This window comes from Schistocerca nitens, chromosome 3 (assembly GCF_023898315.1).
Source record: "Schistocerca nitens isolate TAMUIC-IGC-003100 chromosome 3, iqSchNite1.1, whole genome shotgun sequence".
Classification (NCBI taxonomy): domain Eukaryota; kingdom Metazoa; phylum Arthropoda; class Insecta; order Orthoptera; family Acrididae; genus Schistocerca; species Schistocerca nitens.
The window spans coordinates 144,211,091-144,230,788 of NC_064616.1; positions in this window are offsets into that span (position 1 = coordinate 144,211,091).

The following is a 19,698-nucleotide window of genomic DNA, read 5'->3' on the forward strand; positions in this document are numbered from 1 at the left end:
GTCTCAAAAATGAGATCGACAGGAAGTGCAAAATGGCTGAGCAGGGATGGCTAGAGGACAAATGTAAGGATGTAGAGGCTTATCTCACTAGGGGTAAGATAGATACTGCCTACAGGAAAATTAAAGAGACCTTTGGAGATAAGAGAACATCTTCTATGAATATCAAGAGCTCAGATGGAAACCCAGTTCTAAGCAAAGAAGGGAAAGCAGTAAGGTGGAAGGAGTATATAGAGGGTCTATACAAGGGCGATGTACTTGAGGACAATATTATGGAAATGGAAGAGGATGTAGATGAAGATGAAATGGGAGATACGATACTGCGTGAAGAGTTTGACAGAGCACTGAAAGACCTGAGTCGAAACAAGGCCCCCGGAGTAGACAACATTCCATTGGAACTACTGATGGCCTTGGGAGAGCCAGTCCTGACAAAACTCTACCATCTGGTGAGCAAGATGTATGAAACAGGCGAAATACCCTCAGACTTCAAGAAGAATATAATAATCCCAATCCCAAAGAAAGCAGGTGTTGACAGATGTGAAAACAATCCCAAAGAAAGCAGGTGTTGACAGATGTGAAAATTACCGAACTATCAGTTTAATAAGTCACAGCTGCAAAATACTAACACGAATTCTTTACAGACGAATGGAAAAACTAGTAGAAGCCAACCTCGGGGAAGATCAGTTTGGATTCCGTAGAAATACTGGAACACGTGAGGCAATACTGACCTTACGACTTATCTTAGAAGAAAGATTAAGGAAAGGCAAACCTACGTTTCTAGCATTTGTAGACTTAGAGAAAGCTTTTGACAATGTTGACTGGAATACTCTCTTTCAAATTCTAAAGGTGGCAGGGGTAAAATACAGGGAGCGAAAGGCTATTTACAATTTGTACAGAAACCAGATGGCAGTTATAAGAGTCGAGGGACATGAAAGGGAAGCAGTGGTTGGGAAGGGTGTAAGACAGGGTTGTAGCCTCTCCCCGATGTTGTTCAATCTGTATATTGAGCAAGCAGTAAAGGAAAAAAAAGAAAAATTCGGAATAGGTATTAAAAACCATGGAGAAGAAATAAAAACTTTGAGGTTCGCCGATGACATTGTAATTCTGTCAGAGATAGCAAAGGACTTGGAAGAGCAGTTGAATGGAATGGACAGTGTCTTGAAAGGAGGATATAAGATGAACATCAACAACAGCAAAACGAGGATAATGGAATGTAGTCGAATTGGGTCGGGTGATGCTGAGGGAATTAGATTGGGAAATGAGACACTTAAAGTAGTAAAGGAGTTTTGCTATTTGGGGAGCAAAATAACTGATGATGGTCGAAGTAGAGAGGATATAAAATGTAGACTGGCAGTGGCAAGGAAGGCGTTTCTGAGGAAGAGAACTTTGTTAACATCGAGTATAGATTTAAGTGTCAGGAAGTCATTTCTGAAAGTATTTGTATGGAGTGTAGCCATGTATGGAAGTGAAACATGGACGATAAATAGTTTGGACGAGAAGAGAATAGAAGCTTTCAAATGTGGTGCTACAGAAGAATGCTGAAGATTAGATGGGTAGATCATATAACTAATGAGGAAGTGTTGAATAGGATTGGGGAGAAGAGAAGTTTGTAGCACAACTTGACCAGAAGACGGGATCGGTTGGTAGGACATGTTCTGAGGCATCAAGGGATCACCAGTTTAGTATTGGAGGGCAGCGTGGAGGGTAAAAATCGTAGAGGGAGACCAAGAGATGAATACACTAAGCAGATTCAGAGGGATGTAGGTTGCAGTAGGTACTGGGAGATCAAGAAGCTTGCAAAGGATAGAGTAGCATGGAGAGCTGCATCAAACCAGTCTCAGGACTGAAGACCACAACAACAACAACAACATGTTAAATATCGTTAAATTTAATTGTAAAAATGCTTCCTTTGAGCAGTCAGTTCTAAAAGTAATCTGGGCCCCGTTACTGGCCCGGGGGATGCCTTACTCCATCGCTGGCTTTGGACCTCAGTGCTCCCCATGTGTAATGGGTCATGGCTTTCTCTTGCACGGATCCAAAATGGCCTCGTTGCCTGAGGCCAATGATTGAACAGTCGTTGCAGCGGCACCTGCGCAACGTACACTATGTGATCAAAAGTATCCGAACTCATAAGTTCGTGGCGACCTCCATCGTTAATGCTGGAATTCAATATGGCGTTGGCCCAGCGTACGGCAAGAAAAAGGAATGAAAGTGAGATAGTGTTAATACTTTCATCATTCTTTACCTCCTCTGCATTACTGCAGATGACGTGTCACTGAGTACATTTGTACTGTGCATGCAGTACACGTGAGGTGCCTAGTTGTTTCCACTGCCCTGTGTGGAATACATAAGTTCTCGTACACTTCACTAACCTGCTGTCTTCATGATGATGAAGTTCCCAGCGCAGAAAACAGCACGCAGGTCGTGGTTTCTTGAGGCTGAAATTAACTTCGCAAGGAACTGCTGCTACGAATAAACTGTAACTCATTTGGGATGCCACTCGCGTGTTTATTGATATAGACACGAGAAACTATTCTTGATCACAACGTATTGAACATATCTTTCCACAGTCATTATATCTGGCTAAAATAACAGTAAATACATCCTGCGACAGACAACATGTCTGTCTACTGGAACCGTCAGAACTGGAGAATAAAATTACATGAATCAAGTACTACTATTACAGACAACATGTCTGTACCTAGCGACGGTCGGAACTGTAGTAAATAAAATTGCATGAAACAAATACTGCTATAACAGACAACATGTCTGTCTACTGGAACGGTCAGAAATGGAGAGCCGGACTGCCCGAGACACTTCGCGCGCCAAGCCAGCAAGGAGTGACCCGAACGCCACCGAAGTGCATCGGCAGTAATATCGTCAGTCTTTTGTTTTAGTAATACTTTGATTTTAATAATTTTGAAATGACTGATTGATAGCTGGCTGTTGAGAAATGTTTATTTAAAAAAATGAAGGAATTTGGATGACAGGTTTAATTAATAATAGCAACTAAAGTTTAACGCTTTGGCGCCATACTACCGAACACAGCAGCAAATCACAGAGCAGCAGCACCATGCAGGCGGTCTTTCTCACGGGAATGGTACCGAATCTAACATCTGTCACTGGTACCTCATCCCACATTGCGTCATCTCTATGCTTCTTGCATCTCCACTGCCCTGGGAATAGCTTCCTGGAGCCTAATATGATGGCTGAATAAGCCAGAAATATTACAGCTATGTGATCAAAAAGTACCCTAACTCACAAGTTCGTGGCGACCTCCATCGGTAATGCTGGAATTCAATATGGCGTTGGCCCAACCTTTGCCTTGATGACAGCTTTCACTCTCGCAGGCATCCTTTCAATCAGGTGCTGGAAGGTTTCTTGGGGAATGGCAGCACATTCTTCACGGAGTGCTACACTGAGGAGAGGTATCGATGTCGGTTGGTGAGGCCTGACAAGACGTCGGCGTTCCAAAACATCCCAAAGGTGTTCTGTAGGATTCAGATCAGGATTCTGTGCAGACCAGTCAATTACATGGATGTTATTGTTGTGTAACCACTCCGCCACAGCCCGTGCATTACGAACAGGTACTCGATAGTGTTGAAAGATGCAGTTGCCATCCCCGAATTGCTCTTCAACAGTGGGAAGCAAGAAGGTGCTTAAAACAGCAGTGTAAGCCTGTTCTGTGATAGTGCCACGCAAAGCAACAAGGAACGCAAGCCCCTCCATGAGAAACAGGACCACACCATAACACCACCGCCTCCGAATTTTACTGTTGGTACTACACACGCTGTCAGATGACGTTCATCGCGCATTCGCCATACCTACACATTGTCATCGTATCGCCACATTGTGTACCGTGATTCGTCACTCCACACAACGTTTTGCCGTTGTTCAATCGTCCAATGTTTACGCTCCTTACACCAAGCGAGGCGTCGTTTGGCATTTACCAGCGTGATATGTGGTTTATGAGCACCCGCTCGACCATGAAATCCAAGTTTCCCCACCTAACGCCTAACTGTCATAGTATTTGCAGTGAATCCTGATGCAGTTTCGAATACCTATGTGATGGTGTGGATAGATGTCTGCCTATTACACATTACGACCCTCTTCCACTGTTGGCGGTCTGTCAGTCAGACGAGGTATGCTCGTGCGCTTTTGTGCTGTACTTGTCCCTTCACGTTTCCACTTCACTATCACATCGGAAACAGTGGACCTATGGTTGTTTAGGAGTGTGGAAATCTCACGTACAGACGTATGACACAAGTGACACCCAATCACCTTACAACGTTCGAAGTTCGTGAGTTCCGTGGATCGTCCCATTCTGCTCTCTCGCGATGTCTAATGACTACTGGGGTCGCTGATATGGATTACCTGGCAGTAGGTGGCAGCACAATGCACCTAATATGAAAAGCGTAAGTTTTTGGGGGTGTCCGGATACTTTTGCTCACAGAGTGTAGCTCGATGCTGGCAATGTAAGATCACTGGTTGCGGAGCTCTAGCTTAAATTCGATACACACGTTGCCATAGACGTCCAGCGACGGAACACAAGTTGTGCAAACCATACAACGACGGCATGAAGATACCACGCATACCAAATTTATACACCACACCGTCAGCTGAATAATCACAACGATCTGGTTGGTCAAATTACACAGAAACCACTTCCAGGAGCTTCCCATTTTTATCAAAGATAGAGTCGTTCCTGGTAAAGAACCCACAGGTTCACCTCTAATCCTTTATTTTATGTTTTTTTTACGATATTATGTGGCCGAGCGGTTCTAGGCGCTTCAGTCCGGATCCGCGCTGCTGCTACGGTCTCAGGTTCGAATCCAGCCTCGGGCATGGCTGTCTGTGATGTCCTTAGTTTAGTTAGGCTTAAGTAATTTTAAGTCTAGGGGACTGATGACCTCAGATGTTGAGTCCCATAGTGCTTAGAGCCATTTGAACCATTTTGAACGAAATTATGACATCAATATTTCGGCCATTTACTGTTGTGTAGGGCGGTTTTCTTGGGGAGATAGCAATATGGAAAATACTTTGACGTGTATGAAGTATTTGCTTCTGTCGTCGAAATGCTAACTGTTGCATAAATCTGTACGCGAGAATTGAGACATTTTACACTCAAGAGTACAGCACATACCTCAGTACTTGGATGCATGGCCGCAGTTCAGGTCACACTAAAACCAGTAAAGCAGCAGATAATTTTATAGAAGTAGTCTCACAGAAGTTTAACTGCCAACTCGAAAATATAAAGTTACGTAGTTAATTTGTTGTCCGTTTGGGAGATACACGGCCAGTGAAACCCGCGACACAGTACCGTTGCGCGCTGCAAGAGGAGCCATAACAAAATGGTACAGTTCGCTGATAAAGTAGAGTACCATCCGGTAACTCTGTTTCTGCCGCAGTGATAATCTAGCAGTGGTGTCAGGCAGGTCGGGCCTGAGGCAACTGAATCATTTCCGCTGATGCCGAAAACGAATATACGCACGATATTCCACTTTATGTATAGGATCCTCCTTGTCGCGTTTGCTCGTCTAGCGGCATTCTACGGTACTGTGGCACGGGAATTTCAGTTTGTACCAGGTCTGGAAACATATAACTGCGAATAAACGAAAAATTAATTACTTTCCTTTACGTGTTTGAGGTAATAATTAAAAATTTATGACTCTGCCTCGTATCTGTCTTTCCACATTGATAACAAACCTCCTCTAAGCATCTCTTTGTATTAGCGAAGAAGGAAGGAAAGAAGATTGGATTTAACGTCCCGTCCAAGTCTAGGTCATTAGAGATGGAGCAGATGCTCGGATTGTATCAGGGATGGGGAAGGAAATCGGCCGTGCCCTTTAAAATGAACCATCCCAGCATTTGCCTAGAGTGATTTATCGGTAATCACGGAAAACCCGAATCTGGATGGCTGGACTCGGATTTGAACAGTCGTCCTCCCAAATGCGAGTCCCGTGTAGTAACCACTGCGCCACCTCGCTCCGTTTTGCAAAGAATGGAGGGATTGGAAGTAAGGTGGATTTCACTAGACGACAGAAGCAATCAATCATGTGTGGGGTGCGTCAGAAAAAAATGTTTCAAATGCCTCTGAGCACTATGGGACTTAACATCTACGGTCATCAGTCCCCTAGAACTTAGAACTACTTAAACCTAACTAACCTAAGGACATCACACAACACCCAGTCATCACGAGGCAGAGAAAATCCCTGACACCGCCGGGGGGTACGTCAGCTTCTTAGGCAGCCTTGAACGAAGTTCTAACGAATAACGCAACTTGCAGAACAGTGTAAGAATAGCTGCGTGGGAAAGTAAACGGAAGATGGAAGATGTTGAGTGTAATATTGCGTCATAGAAAGATGAACATACACTACTGGCCATTAAAATTGCTACACCAAGAACAAATGCAGATGATAAACGGGTATTCTTTGGACAAATATATTATACTGGAACTGACATGGGATTACATTTTCACGCAATTTGTGTGCATAGATCCTGAGAAATCAGTACCCAGAACAACCACCTCTGGCCGTAATAACGGCCTTGATACGCCTGGGCATTGAGTCAAACTGAGCTTGGATGGCGTGTACAGGTACAGCTGCCAATGCAGCTTCAAAACGATATCACAGTTCATCAAGAGTAGTGACTGGCGTATTGTGACGAGCCAGTTGCTCGGCCACCATTGACCAGACGTTTTCAATTGGTGAGAGATCTGGAGACTGTGCTGGCTAGGGCAGCAGTCGAACATTTTCTTTATCCAGAAAGGCCCGTACAGGACCTGCAACATGCGGTCGTGCATTATCCTGCTGAAATGTAGACTTTCGCAGGGATCGAATGAAGGGTAGAGCCACGGATCGCATCTGAAATGTAATGTCCACTGTTCAAAGTGCCGTCAATGCGAACAAGAGGTGACCGACACGTGTAACCAAAGGCACTCCATACCATCACGCCGGGTAATACGCCAGTATGGCGATGACAAATACACGCTTCAAAAAATGGTTCAAATGGTTCTGAGCACTATGGGACTTAACTTATAGGGTCATCAGTCCCCTAGAACTTAGGACTACTTAAACCTAACTAACCTAAGGACATCAAACACATCCATGCCCGAGGCAGGATTCGAACCTCCGACCGTAGCGGTCGCGCGGTTCGAGACTGTAGCGCCTAGAACCGCGTGGCCACACGGGCCGGCATACTCGCTTCCAATGTGCGTTCACCGCGATGTCGCCAAACACGGATGCAACCATCATGATGCTGTAAACATATTCATCCGAAAAAATGACGTTTTGCCACTCCTGCACCCAGGTTCGTCGTTGAGTACACCATCGCAGGTGCTCCTGTCTGTGATGCAGCGTCAAGGGTAGCCGCAGCCATGGTCTCCGAGCTGATAGTCGATGCTGCTGCAAACGTCGTCGAACTGATTGTGCAGATGGTTGTTGTGTTGCAGACGTTCCCATCTGTTGACACAGGGATCGAGACGTGGCTGCACGATCCGTTACAGCCGTGCGGATAAGATAACTGTCATCTCGACTGCTAGTGATACGAGGCCGTTGGGGGTCCAGCATGGCGTTCCGTATTACCCTCCTGAACCCACCGATTCCATATTCTGCTTACAGTCATTGGATCTTGACCAACGCGAGCAGCAATGTCGCGATACGATAAACCGCAATCGCGATAGGCTATAATCCGACCTTTGTCAAAGTCGGAAACGTGATTGTACGCATTTCTCCTCCTTACAGGAGGCATCACAACAACATTTCACCAGGCAACGCCGGTCAACTGCTGTTTGTGTATGAGAAATCGGTTGGAAACTTTCCTCATGTCAGCACGTTGTAGGTGTCGCCACCGGCGCCAACCTTGTATGAATGTTCTTAAAACCTAATCATTTGCATGTCACAGCATCTTCTTGCTGACGGTTAAATTTCTCGTCTGTAGCACGCATCTTCCTGGTCTAGCAATTTTAATCTACATCTACATCTACATTCATACTCCGCAAGCCACCCAACGGTGTGTGGCGGAGGGCACTTTACGTGCCACTGTCATTACCTCCCTTTCCTGTTCCAGTCGCGTATGGTTCGCGGGAAGAACGACTGTCTGAAAGCCTCCGTGCGCGCTCTAATCTCTCTAATTTTACATTCGTGATCTCCTCGGGAGGTATAAGTAGGGGGAAGCAATATACTCGATACCTCATCCAGAAACGCACCCTCTCGAAACCTGGCGAGCAAGCTACACCGCGATGCAGAGCGCCTCTCTTGCAGAGTCTGCCACTTGAGTTTATTAAACATCTCCGTAACGCTATCACGGTTACCAAATAACCCTGTGATGAAACGCGCCGCTCTTCTTTGGATCTTCTCTATCTCCTCCGTCAACCCGATCTGGTACGGATCCCACACTGATGAGCAATACTCAAGTATAGGTCGAACGAGTGTTTTGTAAGCCACCTCCTTTGTTGATGGACTACATTTTCTAAGCACTCTCCCAATGAATCTCAACCTGGTACCCGCCTTACCAACAATTAATTTTATATGATCATTCCACTTCAAATCGTTCCGCACGCATACTCCCAGATATTTTACAGAAGTAACTGCTACCAGTGTTTGTTCCGCTATCATATAATCATACAATAAAGGATCCTTCTTTCTATGTATTCGCAATACATTACATTTGTCTATGTTAAGGGACAGTTGCCACTCCCTGCACCAAGTGCCTATCCGCTGCAGATCTTCCTGCATTTCGCTACAATTTTCTAATGCTGCAACTTCTCTGTATACTACAGCATCATCCACGAAAAGCCGCATGGAACTTCCGACACTATCTACTAGGTCATTTATATATATTGTGAAAAGCAATGGTCCCATAACACTCCCCTGTGGCACGCCCGAGGTTACCTTAACGTCTGTAGACGTCTCTCCATTGATAACAACATGCTGTGTTCTGTTTCCTAAAAAATCTTCAATCCAGCCACACATCTGGTCTGATATTCCGTAGGCTCTTACTTTGTTTATCAGGCGACAGTGCGGAACCGTATCGAACGCCCTCCGGAAGTCAAGAAAAATAGCATCTACCTGGGAGCCTGTATCTAATATTTTCTGGGTCTCATGAACAAATAACGCGAGTTGGGTCTCACACGATCGCTGTTTCCGGAATCCATGTTGATTTCAACATAGTAGATTCTGGGTTTCCAAAAACGACATGATACTCGAGCAAAAAACATGTTCTAAAATTCTACAACAGATCGACGTCAGAGATATAGGTCTATAGTTTTGCGCATCTACTCGACTACCCTTCTTGAAGACTGGGACTACCTGTGCTCTTTTCCAATCATTTGGAACCCTCTGTTCCTCTAGAGACTTGCGGTACACGGCTGTTAGAAGGGGGGCAAGTTCTTTCGCGTACTCTGTGTAGAATCGAATTGGTATCCCGTCAGGTCCAGTGGACTTTCCTCTGTTGAGTGATTCCAGTTGCTTTTCTATTCCTTGGACACTTATTTCGATGTCAGCCATTTTTTCGTTTGTGCGAGGATTTAGAGAAGGAACTGCAGTGCGGTCTTCCTCTGTGAAACAGCTTTGGAAAAAGGTGCTTAGTATTTCAGCTTTACGCGTGTCATCCTCTGTTTCAATGCCATCATCATCCCGGAGTGTCTGGATATGCTGTTTCGAGCCACTTACTGATTTAACGTAAGACCAGAACTTCCTAGGATTTTCTGTCAAGTCTGTACATAGAATTTTACTTTCGAATTCACTGAACGCTTCTCGCATAGCCCTCCTTACGCTAACTTTGACATCGCTTAGCTTCTGTTTGTCTGAGAGGTTTTGGCTGCATTTAAACTTGGAATGAAGCTCTCTTTGCTTTCGCAGTAGTTTCCTAACTTTGTTGTTGTACCACTTGCTTAAGAAACCTTCTTCGTTTTCTGTAGAAATATTGAATCTCATATTGTGAAAATTTACTTTCTTGCACGTTGCTGTTCTTGGAACTTTTCTGCTTTACATCCAGTACGACTTCATGGGAACGTGCTACGAGTTTTTATCACGCCTTTGATCGGGTCAAATAGTTTTCAGTGTCGCACTAGCGCGTGTTTATAGACTCAGTGAGGCATGGCCCGCAAGCAGAGGAAGCCCGTCTGCTTTGTTCGTAACATGACCCCAGGGCAGACGAGAGTCAATCGCAGCTATTAGCCTGGCGGTCACGTCCCCCGCGCCCAGCGCTCAGCATTCGCGGCACGGCCCGCACCGCCACGGCCTGCGGCCCGACAGCCACAACACCTTGCGGCTAATGGAATAAAAGCTCAGCTGCCGACTGTGGTTGCCTCTAAAAGGAGCATTCATAAGTTACTTTTACGTGCTGAGTTTCTTTTTTCCTTTAGAGAATGTAATTAAACAGGTGTGCCATTAAGTTCCTGGGTCATTACTGGTGGTGGCTGCGGCGCCCATTACTCCAGAGTTTCTACTGCAGGTGTGACGTCATAACAGGTGTCTGGAGACGAAGACCAACGGGTTGTAGATGATGCAGCCACTGACCTAAAGACTGCACCTCTTTGTACTGTACGCGGTATGTTCCCTTTTGCTTTGTTATTGTCTTTCACTAACGTAGTATGCCTATTCTGTGTAAAAACATTGGTGTGATACTGTCACAGTCACGTAATTTCTTGACTTATTACGAAGTTAACGTCAGATTTTTGTCCTAACAAAACATGTAGCTACGGAAATACTAAGAAACTAATTCACAAATAATCATTTTCTATAGTTAACAACACAACGTAAATATACGTGCGCTCTGATTGTTGGAGCTGATGGTTACTGTTGATACATACACTACCGGCCATTAAAATTGCTACACTACGAAGATGACGTGCCACAGACGCAAAATTTAACCGACGGGAAGAAGGTGCTGTGATATGCATATGATTAGCTTTTCAGAGCATTCACACAAGGTTGGCTGGCGCCGGTGGCGACACCTGCAACGTGCTGACATGAGGAAAGTTTCCAACAGATTTCTCATACACAAACAGCAGTTGACCGGCGTTACCTGGTGAAACGTTGTTGTGGTGCCTCGTGTAAGGAGGAGAAACGCGTAACATCACGTTTCCGACTTCGGATTGTAGCCTATCGCGATTGCGGTTTATCGTATCGCGACATTTCTGCTCGCGTTGGTCGAAATCCAATGACTGTATGGAGAATATGCAATCGGTGGGTTCAGGAGGGTAATACGGTTCAAAAATGGTTCAAATGGCTCTGAGCACTATGGGACTCAACTTCTGAGGTCATTAGTCCCCTAGAACTTAGAACTAGTTAAACCTAACTAACCTAAGGACATCACAAACATCCATGCCCGAGGCAGGATTCGAACCTGCGACCGTAGCGGTCTTGCGGTTCCAGACTGCAGCGCCTTTAACCGCACGGCCACTTCGGCCGGCAGGGTAATACGGAACGCCATGCTATATCCCAACGGCGTCGTGTCACTAGCAGTCGAGATGACAGGCATCTTATCCGAATGGCTGTAACGGATCGTGCAGCCACGTCCCGATCCCTGAGTCAGCAGATGGGGACGTTTGCAAGACAACAACCATCTGCACGAACAGTTCGATGAGATTAACAGCAGCATCGACTATCAGCTCGGAGACCATGGCTGCAGTTACCCTTGACGCTGCATCACAGACAGGAGCGCCTGCGATGGTGTACTCAACGACGAACCTGGGTGCACGAATGGCAAAACGTAATTTTTCGGATGAATCCAGGTTCTATTTACAGCATCATGATGGTCGCATCCGTGTATGACGTCATCGCGGTGAACGCACATTGGAAGCGTGTATTTGTCATCGCCATATTGGCGTATCACCCGGCGTGTTGGTATGGGGTGCCATTGGTTACACGTCTCGGTCACCTCTTGTTCGCATTGACGGCACTTTGAACAGTGGACGTTACATTTCAGATGTGTTACGACCCGTGGCTCTACCCTTCATTCGGTCCCAGCGAAACCCTATATTTCAGCAGGATAATGCAAGACCGCATGTTGCAAGTCATGTACGGGCCTTTCTGGATACAAAAAATGTTCGACCGCTGCCCTGGCCAGCACATTCTTCAGATCTCTCACCAATTGAAAACGTCTGGTCAATGGTGGCCGAGCAACTGGCTCGTCACAATACGCCAGTCACTACTCTTGATGAACTGCGGTATCGTGTTGAAGCTGCATGGGCAGCTGTACCTGTACACGCCATCCAAGCTCTATTTGACTCAATGCCCAGGCGTATCAAGGCCGTTATTACGGCGAGAGGTGGTTGTTCTGGGTACTGATTTCTCAGGATCTATACACCCAATTGCGTGAAAATGTTGTGGTGTCACCGCCAGACACCACACTTGCTAGGTGGTAGCCTTTAAATCGGCCGCGGTCCGTTAGTATGCGTCGGACCCGCGTGTCGCCACTATCAGTGATTGCAGACCGAGCGCCGCCACACGGCAGGTCTAGAGGACTTCCTAGCACTCGCCCCAGTTGTACAACCGACTTTGCTAGCGATGGTTCACTGACAAAATACGCTCTCATTTGTCGAGACGAGAGTTAGCATAGCCTTCAGCTACGTCATTTGCTACGACCTAGCAAGGCGCCATGTTCAGTTACTATTGATATTGTAAATAATGTACAGACAAGAGCTACGTTCAGCATTAATGGATTAAAGTTAAGTATTCCACCAGTTACCTCCTTTTTTCTGAAGTCTAAATTCCTTGTCCTGTTCCAGACCTCACGCCAGCCTGCGTGAGCTTAAACGCGTGCCTTTCGCCTTCCTCTAAAATTCGTGGGTTGGCTCTCCTGCCAATCCACAACAAATGTAATCACATGTCAGTTCTAGTATAATATATTTGTCCAATGAACACCCGTTTATCATCTGCATTTCTTCTTGGTGCAACAGTTTTAATGACCAGTAGTGTAATAATATCAAGCTGGTTACCTTTAAACCTCGAATATATACTGAAGAATAGCCACAGTGTAAAACTGATTTTGAGAAAAATCCTTCTCAGAGTGAATACCAGTAAGACATGTTTTAACTGCGGGTGTAGGCAAGCTGCACAGATGCACACAAGAAGCAGAATAGATGACGCTTGTCTGCAGACTCGGTCCGCGAGTACAAACTTCGCAGGTGCGCAAAAATGGACAAAAGTAGCTTCTGCGTGATGTGACACTGCCAAGTAACATAGCTGGATGAAACTTGGACCACGGATAGGAATAACTGCTACAGTATACTACAGAAGGTAACTGAAAGAAGAACGCAATGAGAGGAACAAAACTGACACTTTTATTCAAAGGCAACCGTTACACTGAATTCACTGAAATTTATGATAGCCCACGGACGCTACAAAAGGCGGGACACGGTTCGTAATAGGGTATGTGATTACGACTGATAACAACGTATGCTCTGCAACGTGCTCTCATGATGGCCACAAGGTTGTAAGGTGTTCTTATGGTAGGGTTCAAATGGTTCAAATGGCTCTGAGCACTATGGGACTTAACATCTGTGGTCATCAGTCCCCTAGAACTTAGAACTACTTAAACCTAACTAACCTAAGGACATCACACACATCCATTCCCGAGGCCGGATTCGAACTTGCGACCGTAGCAGTCACGCGGTTCCGGACTGAGTGCCTAGCACCGCGAGACCACCGCGGCCGGCCCCTTATGGTAGGGCGCACCATTCCTAGACCAGCGCAGTTGGCAACTGCTGCATGTGGACATGCTGCAATATGTCTCACTAACACGTACCACATGTGCTCGATGAGAGTTCTGACACTGGAATGGACAGTCCACTCCATTCGTCGAGTATCCTCTCGTTTCAAGAGCTTCTCCATCTGTACTGCTCGGTGCGGTCGTACATTGTTCTCACCACTCGCCACGTGAGGAGACATCCATAATCACTACCCAGACTGGATCTGTTGTCACCCGACGACAGCACACTTCTTGTTTTTCCTGCTCCTATACCCTTGACACCATTGCAAACGGTGCCACCGATGTGCGGGTGCCAACGGAACACAGGCAAAGAACCTCCCCTATTCTGTCACTGTGCCAGTATGGAACGTGAGATGGCGTGCCTTGCAGTCTTGTTAAATGCGGCTGCAATTGCACCCGCTGTTTTATGTGGGTCCCTTCTTGCTGTTGCTCAATGTAGCGGTCATCTGGTGCTGTAGTTGACCATGGTTGACCACCTCCTCTTCTTCGGGCAGTAGTGCTGTGGTTTGGAACGCTTTCCATGCGTGTAAACAATGCCGTGAGCAGTACCAAACTCCTGGGCGACACTCGGCCACTTCGTCTTCCTTCCAGTTCCCGAAAACTCTTCCCCATGTGTAGTCGTCCAAATGTTGTCCCCAGGAAAAGCTGTAATCAAGAGCACCACTACAGTGGTACGCAGCTGCTTGCTGATTCACACACTATATTTTCCCGTTCCTTCAACTGCCTTGTGTTGCTGGGCCAGCCACATTTGGTGCTATAGTCACGCTGACCTCACACCATGCTACGTCCAGCTTTCTGTGCACGACTGGGAGATTTCTGGTAACATACTCCTGCACATTCTTTGATTTCCGTCGAGTAATTAACATGTTATGTTACTTTATCTATCTCTTTGCTGTATTCGGACTTCAAACCACAAACTGTGATGACAAACTGCTCTAATAAAGGGAAACATTAAAGGCTGGGAAAATTAGAGTTCTCATTAGTGGTACGGCTTCTGAGCGAGTCGGGACCCATTTCCGCTTTCCAGCTACTCTCGCTGACACTACTGTTGAAAGGGTCCTGTAGCCACCTTTCATTGCCAACTCTCGTAGTGGTCAAGTCGGCAAAGAGGTTTCCGCTACTTGTGAGAAATCCACCTGCGTTAGGTTGGTGGCGGAAATGGCATCCTGGGGTTTTCCGGTCCACGCGGAGCGTGGAAGAGGCTGGAGAAGCGGGAGGCAGTCTGCCGCCGGTACGGGAAGCGTACACAGCTGTGCTCCAGTCGAAGAAGGGTGAGTTGGACTGACCGCGTGGCGCGTTATCACATAGAGAGGGGAGCTTTTAGCTTTTGGTCTCGAATTTCGTCTTATAAAGATTTATTTGCTGGGTTGCAGCAGGGAATGCAAGGCTTTTGTAGACTTTCAGTTTGATTCCCAATGCAGTCTTGACTTTGATCCTTGAGAGGAACGCAGCACAAAGGAGTTGCATATGTTGAAGTGCCCTCGGTGCAGTGTGAATGTTTATGTGCCTACAACTGTGTGTGTATGCTTCTAATCTTTTCGGGATCTTGGTAATTTTTGTGTATTTGTGAATTTTCTTTGTCTCATGTGATTAAAATTTGGCCACGGTCCATAGAAATTGTCTCCGCGGACCGAGTGGGCACGCGAGTCTGTCATGAAACGTGTAGTATTTCACAAGCAATTGTACATAGTTAGCATGCAACAGCAGTCTATAGATGCACTACATCAATGTTTTAAGGAATAAATAATTTTGCCTTCAATCTTACCTTGTGTACCGATGTTACGTCGCCGTTACCTTCGCCATTTACCTTGTAGTTTTCCTTGTTGGCCCACCTATAGCGTTTCCATGTGCACAGGTGTAGTGATTAGTGTCCCTTTTTTTATCTGAAACAAATGCTCTGGAATAGATCGTGTTTTCACGAATCTTGCTGCAGGCTGCACTTACGCATGGTGTTCACGCCCTCTTTACTTTACTCAATATTTGATTCACGGGAAGAATGTCTGGATCATATTAATAACTACATCCCATTCTTTATCAATGACTTTACAATGAATGTTCTTTTGTGAGTTTTTCTTATTAATAAATTAAGTAATTTTCCGACTCAGTGCTACCTTTTCTTTGTCGTGTGGCTAGAGTTTGTGGCGACCATATCTTTTATATCGATTTCAGTGTCAAATAGCATTTTCTTATTCAAAGTGCGCGTGGCTCTTTTAGCTATCAGGATACATTCAAAGGGCGCTTCATGCTTCTTGCACATAGCGTCCTTTTATTCACGCCACTTACACTGTCACGTCATTAATGCAGAATTCGTAGTATTGACCAGAATGGTCAGTAAGTGTACTATCTACTCCTAACTTAATTTAATGCCACCGCCTTTCGGATTAAGGCGTCCTGCACGGTTCGTGCTGCTCCTCCCGTTGGAGGTTCGAGTCCTCCCTCGGACACGCGTGTGTGTGTTGTCCTTAGCGTAAGTTAGTTTAAGTTAGATTAAGTAATGTGTAAGTTTAGGGACCGATGACCTCAGCAGCAGTTTGGTCACATAAGATCTTACCACAAATTTCCCAATTTTTTAATGCCACCCTCAACCTTGAATTTATGTACTCATTATACAAATTAATCAGATCACTGGAAGGTAAAATTGCTGTGGAGCAGATGTAATGTATCAAATTTTCAAGAAAATCGCCAGATGAAGATTATATCCGTAAGCATTTAGGCTACAGGTTTGCGATATTGGTCATGGGCAAAGCAGGTAGAGCAGCTAAAATAGGGCGACCAAGGGTGAAGTAACATCTTGTAACTCAGAGTACATGCATGCTGCCAAAAACTCCCATGTTCTAAATATGACAGAACCAAGCCACTCATGCTCAGTGTGAAGCCACTAACCGAGCCAAGAAAAGGTGACAAGAGGAGTAATGTGAATCCCCACAACGACCACATCAGAAGCGTTGCAATAAGTGTAGAAATAATCGAGCCTAGAGGCTCAATGTGTTTAGTCATAACTTCATTCTGTCCGCAGCTGGAACCAGAAAGAATGATGGTTTGTTGAATCTCAGAGAAAGTGCGACTATTGCCTGGGCATTGAAGATTTGCTGGCTGACTGCCTGCTTACCAACTTGTCGAGTTCCAGCCCACACCTGTGGCATAACAGCTGCTGGACATGGGAAAATTCACAGTTGCGAGAAACTGGTGTGGCCTGCTGGCACCCCCTGGGAGACTTCGGCCAATGGACTGCACGCTGTATATAATCCTACTGGGGTAGGCATGCCCTCGCAACCTTCTAGACATCATCGGCCACTGCCCTGGCTGACTCCTGGTAGGTGACTGGGGCCTTGCTGCTAGGCATCGGTCTTCCGGTGTTGGCTATCACAACCAGCCACGCAACATGGTGACCAATAACAATCAAGGGAGTACTTCGCTGGCTGGTGCACATGCTGGGCGACCTCGAGGATGACTGTCACCCTGTAAATTGCTAATGTAAATAAATGCTTGTTAATGCTACCACTCTTTCATTGTGCACTATGGTACAAATTAGCCTCACCCACAGCTTTTCTCTCACCCTTCCTCATATGTGGTGGCACTGAACACGCAAAGTCGCTACAATATTTGTATCCCATATCTAACATTACAAAAACTCCCGATAGCTTAGAACGCTGAAAGTACTTATTTACACTAGACCTAAATACGATGCTTATACTGAGCGGTAGACACACACTATATTAACGTCCACCGGTAGGTTAGGTAATACAGTATACACATAGTGTACTTCGTATAGTGTGCTGGGGCCATCTAAATCGAGACCAACAGCCTCGCTGCTGGAGTACTGGTTACGCTAGTCATCAGGGGTTTCTGCTCAGTGAAGCAGAATATAAATGTGCTCTTTCTGGTATTAGTTTTACTCACCAGTAATTAACGATGTACATGTAAATGATCCAATGGGTAGTGTTATAAGCTCCAGCCACCTCCATTATATGTCTGGTATAGCAAATCTAAAAATATGATAAGGTGGTTGGAGTATATAGAGGCACACAGACAGAGATTAGCTATGTGTTAGAATTCGCTTTGTGTTTGTGTAATTACTGGTTGGAGAAAGAATTAGATGATTTGGATGTAAATTTAAATTATGGGTTAAAATTTAGCTAGATGTTACTAAAACTTCAACAACAAAGCATAAAGCAAAGAATGCTTTCTGTGGGTAAAATTATATCTAAAAATTAATAAAGTTTTGTACACTGTAGTTTCTGTCTTTGCCAACCTGCCAAAAATATCCTAAAATAACATTTTATAATGTGCCTTTCGTGTAGTGAGGCTACAAAGTAGTGGAATGATAGTGAACATGATGAGGGAAAACAACAGAGCAAATGATGAAGTACCACTGTTTCGACTCATGGTAAACACGATTGTAGAGTTATGTGGCTCAGGTAATATTTCATAAAATAAAGCATGAAAAACATATGTAGGAGTGCAACCTTTCCTGTACAGTAAATCTATAACTACTCTTGGCCTCAGCAGGAGGTTAAAACCCTCGATTTGGGGTCAGATGTGCTCCAAACCAAGTGACTCCACCATATTCTGAACGTGGATCCCAAACGACGCTGTTATTTGTGGACAGTGGAAGAAAAGGCGTTCCAGAGGCAGACGAGCAACAGCATGGTATGCAGGTGGATTCAGAGCTGTTAGGAAGATACATGTCTGATGCACTATGAGGAGCTGCTGCCTGATAGTGAGCGGCAGTTCCCAAGCCTTAGCACAGAGACTGGGTACAGAGCTGGTCCAATAAGCACCTATAGCTAGCCTAATCTCCTCATTGTGAACAGTGTCAGTAACCATCAGGTAAGAAGCCTCCGCTGACCGGCACATTCTGCATCCATGGTCTAGCTGTGGACGTGCAAATCCCCTATAAAAATGGAGCACAGTCACCCTCATGCTCCCCAAGAAAGACATTTTATAATATTCAGTGACTTCTGGGTTCTGGCTTCCAGGTCTCTCAGGTGTGGTAACCATGGCAGTTTGGAGTCAAAACTGAGTTGTGGAAACCTCAATGACTGTTTAAGATGTAGAATGGTGAACCTCATATGCAATTTAGGGAAAGAAAAAATACAATGAGAATGATTAAAACGAACACACGCCCACAATTATTTGCAGAACACTGAAAACCAATCTTTGTAGTCTACTCCTTCAACCTCCGCATTGCAAGATGAAACTGATGAACTGCTGTTGCAACACTGGAGGAGGAACAGAAAAAAGTGAAATCGTCCACAAATTAGGTGCACTGTAAAGGACCCCCTTACCATGGATATGATATCGTTTATGGCTGTGGCAATGAGGGTAGCACTTAAGATACTGGCCCGAGGAACACTACTCTTCTGTTCAAAACGATCCAACAGCACGACACCAACTCGAAACCTAAGAAAGCGCTTAGACAGGAACGAACTTTCGAAAATGAGGAGGTTGCCACGAAATCCCCATTGATGTAGTTGCTTGAGAACATTGCGTCTCCCAGTAGTGTCTTATGCCTTACTGACTTCGAAGAATATACCGAGACATTGATGTTTTAGTGGGAAAGCCTGCTGAATAGCCATTTCTAGTATGGTCAGGATGTCGACAGTGGTCCGAAATATCCAGAATCCACTCTGCCAGCGCCTAAGGAGTTGTCTGATCTCTAACAACCAGACCAGGGAATGGTTCACCATACGCTCCAGGGTCTTTCCTACACAGCTCGCTAAGGCGATGACTATTGGGAGATGTGCGGTCCTTTCCTTGTTTGCAGAGAGGTATCAAAATTGCCTCTATCCGCGAGTTGGGAAGATTGCCTGTCTGCATATAAAATTAAAACATTCGAGGAGGATTGCCTTTGACAATTCTGAAAAACGTCGAACCATGCAGCATCGAATTTGGTCGCCACTGTGTGCAGTACCACGAGTAGTCTCAGACCGTGCGATTTCAGCTCCTACATGGGGAAAGGGCAGTCGTAAGTCTCAGAATTGT